The sequence below is a fragment of the Pinus tabuliformis genome, chromosome 6 (genome assembly GCF_031772625.1).
Source record: "Pinus tabuliformis cultivar Carrire ecotype Pingquan chromosome 6, CPIR1, whole genome shotgun sequence".
NCBI classification, from domain to species: domain Eukaryota; kingdom Viridiplantae; phylum Streptophyta; class Pinopsida; order Pinales; family Pinaceae; genus Pinus; species Pinus tabuliformis.
Window position 1 is genome coordinate 1,703,184,385 of NC_142292.1, and position 4,203 is coordinate 1,703,188,587.

Genomic DNA, 4,203 nt, shown 5'->3' on the forward strand with positions numbered 1-4,203 from the left:
GAGTACTCAAAAATCAAGAAGAAAAAGAAAAGACATAAAAATAATTCAATTAGTTGGGAAAATTACAGACATCATGATGAGGAACGTAACAATACAAAAATATCTAGATAGAGGGAGCCCCATTGTAAAAATTCACATCAATGGAACTGAAATACCAAACACACTAATTTATCTAAGAGTAGCCATAAACATAATGAGTAAACAAATCATGAATTCACTAAGGCTTCCTAATCTTCAATACACACCTACATTGTTTCAATTTGCAGATAGGTTTGTAATTAAACCTGATGGAGTGTTAGAAGTTGTTTATGTATCCTTAGATTCTTGGGCATATCCTATCGACTTCATGGTTTTAACACCCAAGAATAATTTAGGAGGACATCCATTAATCCTAGCAAGACCTTGGTTAGCTATGGCTGAGTCTTTCATTGGTTGTAGATCAAGTGACATGTTTATCTCATATGGAAGTGCTACAAATAAATTTACATTGTATCCACCTACAAAAACAATAATAGAAATAGAAAGTGAGGAATGGATAGATGATGATGATGATATACAACATGTTTTCACTACTGAATAGGTAAGTGAGGAGAACCAAATTTTAAATCTAATGGAAAATAGTGAACCCTCCTTACATTATGACAATAGTCGAATCAAATATCTATCATCTAGACAAATGTCTTTACACTCTATGGAAAAAATTGAAAATTCTTTAATATATATTTTTCTATGGAAAACATTGAACATTAATGAAAACCTGGAAGAATTACAGAAAAATCAACTGATAGAAACTTTAGAAAAACACTCTTTTGCTTATGCATGAGAATACACTGATATGAGATGAATTAATCCTAAAACTTGCATGCACCATATCTACATTGAACAAAGTTTTAGACCAATTAGAAAACCACAAAGAAGAATGAATCCAAATCTTAAAGAAATTGTTAAGGAGGAATTACAAAAATTTTTGAATGTAAACTTCATCTATCCAATATCAGACAGTCAGTGGGTTTCACCCCTAGTAATTGTTCCTAAGAAAAATGGGAAATGGAGAGTATGTATCGATTACAGGGAATTGAATAAGGCAACATTAAAAGACCACTTTCCACTTCCTTTCATAGATCAAGTTTTAGACACATAAGCAGGGAAAAAGTACTTTTCATTTTTCGACAGTTTTAGTGGATATAATCAGATTTAGGTAGCACCTGAGGATCAAGATATGGGGAACTTATTCTTACCAAGTATTTCCTTTTGGATTATGCAATGCTCTAGCAATATTCCAAAGAGCAGTCCTTGGAATTTTCTCTGATCTTATTCATGATTGTGTGGAAGTATATATTGATGATTTCACAGTTTACGAAGATTCTTTTGAAGAGGCACTTGAAAATTTAGAAAAAATTCTAATAATATGTAAAGAAACAAATCTTTCATTAAGTCATGAGAAATGTTTTATGATGTTTAATGAAAGGAATTGTTTTGGATCACCATATTTCAGGAGATGGAATTAAGGTAGACTCATCTAAAGTAGAGGTCATTTCTAAATTATCAGTACCAAATTGTCAACAAGATGTTAGGAGTTTTCTTGGTTTTATCGGATATTATAGAAGATTCATAGAAAACTTCACAAAAATTGCATCTCCACTGTTCAAACTAATTACCAAAGACTATGAATTCAGTTGGGATTCTGATTGTCAAAAAACTTTTGAAACTTTGAAAAAGAAAATCTCCGAATCACCTATTTTAAAAGGACCTAATTGGAAATTTCATTTACATATATCAACTGATGCTTCAGACATAGCCTTAGGAGTTGTGTTAGGACAAAAAGACCTCACTCCTTATGGAGTCTATTATACCAATAAAAATTTGACTCCATCAGAGATAAATTATATTGTAACTGAGAAGGAGTTTTTGGTTGTAGTTCATGCCATTAATAAATTCAAAAATTATATAATTGGCTATGAATCTTTCATTCACACAGACCATTCTTCCATTATATATCTAATGAATAAACCAGTCACTAATGGAAGAATAACCATATGGCTCTTACTATTGCAAGAATTCAGCATCACCATTCTAAATCGACCTGGAAACCAAAATACAATTGTTGAATTTTTATCTAGAATTCAAAATGATAACAATGATAAAGTTGTGGAGGTTAAATTTTTTGATGAATATCTTTTTGCATTATCTACTAAATTGCCTTGGTATGGAGATACTGCTAATTATTTAGCTACAGGGAAATTACCATTTCATTTGTCTCCTAGATAAAAGAGGAGGATAATTAAAAACAACACATCTTACTCATGGATAAACGAAGAATTGTACAAAACAAGACTAGATCTCATCATCAGAAGATGTGTTAGAGAAGACCAGATACTGGAAATACTTAAAGTATGCCATGATGAACCATGTGGAGGAGATTTATCTGACAGACAAACTACTTATAAGATCCTTCTCTTAGGATATTATTGGAATTCCATTTTCAAGGATACCAAGGAATATGTTAGAATATGTGACAGTTATCAAAGGATGGGGAAACCTACTCTTTCAAATGAAATGCCACTACAACCTCAGGTACTCATTAAACATTTTGAGAAATTGGCGCTAGATTTTGTTGGTCCAATCAATCCACCTTCACAACAAAAAAGGTATATTCTGGTATGTACTGATTATGTCACTAAATGGGTAGAAGCTAAAGCACTTCCTTTTGCTACTAAAAATGTTTTAGTTTCATTTCTTTTTCAAGATATTTTCACTCATTTTGGTGTTACAAGAGAAATTGTAACAGATCAAGGAACACAATTTACATCTAGAATAGTGCAGAAGCTCATGGACCAACACAAAATCAAGCATAGGAAGTCTACTCCATACCATCCATAAGCCAATGGACAAGTTAAGTCTACAAATAAGGTGATTGAAGCAATTCTTACCAAGATTGTACACTTACATAGGAAGGATTGGGCATAAAAGCTTCCAGAAGCTTTGTGGCCTTATAGAACTACATGGAGAAGCACTACAAGACATACTCCTTATGAACTTGTTTATGGGAAGCAAGTGTTACTTCCAATAGAGTTCCAGATCTAGGCCTATAAAACAACAATCCAATTGGATCTTGACTTATCAGAAGCACAAAAGCAAAGGATGGGACAACTCGATGAGCTTGATGAAATAAGACAAGATGCCTTTCAGAAGACCAGCTAGTTCAATGACATAGATATAGATGGCATGACAAATATATCAAAGAAGGAAAATTTCATCCAGGAGATTGGGCATTACTTTTTAATTCAAAGTTCAAAAACTTCCAAGGAAAATTCCAAACTCACTGGCTTGGACCTTATGAAGTTGAAAAAGTGTTTGACAATGGTGCAGTCATCATCATGATTATTGATAACGAAAAATTCCTCTTTTAGTGAATGGACATCGACTTAGACTTTATGAGAAGCCATGGACAAAAGAGGAATTTGTCAAGATTTTCCAAGATAACTCATAATTGAATATGGTTGAGAGGAATTATTCTTCTCTTCCACCTTATAAATTTTCTTTTTCTCTATTTCATATATATATGTGTGTGTGTGTGTGTGTGTGTGTGTGTGTGTGTGTGAAATAATAATGTATAAACATGAAAACCAACAAGTTGTTGGCATGCTTATATAGAAAATTTAAAGTGAAAACCAACTTTTGTTGGCACCTTAAATTTTATCTTAATCATTTTTCTAAAAATGTTCCTTTTTCTAAACATCACTTTCTTGAAAAAAAATTACCTACAGAATTACTAACTTTCTACAGCTCTGGAAAGTTTTTGTAGCTCTGAAAAAGTTTTTGCAGCCAATCTGACAGGGACATTTGGTGACTCAAACTAAAGAAATGATTGACTCATTTCAAGTGAAAATTACCTACAAATGACATCAAAGGTCAAAGAAAGATTAGAAAATAAATCTAAGGCATGTAACACTTTAATTTTACAATAGGGGTTAACATATTGTATATATGAATAATGTGGACATAACATTAGCGAAAAAAATGAAATCATTGCAGTTCATGGATGATAGTCCCTATTGAAATCCATTATAATTCACCGCCACTTTAACTCCTATCTCATTCTCATTTTGGATTCATCAATTTGATCACCAAATCATTGAATTAAATGCATTCAAACAACTAACTCATCCCCGTGAACCTTCATTATACTTTCCCGTCCTCTAA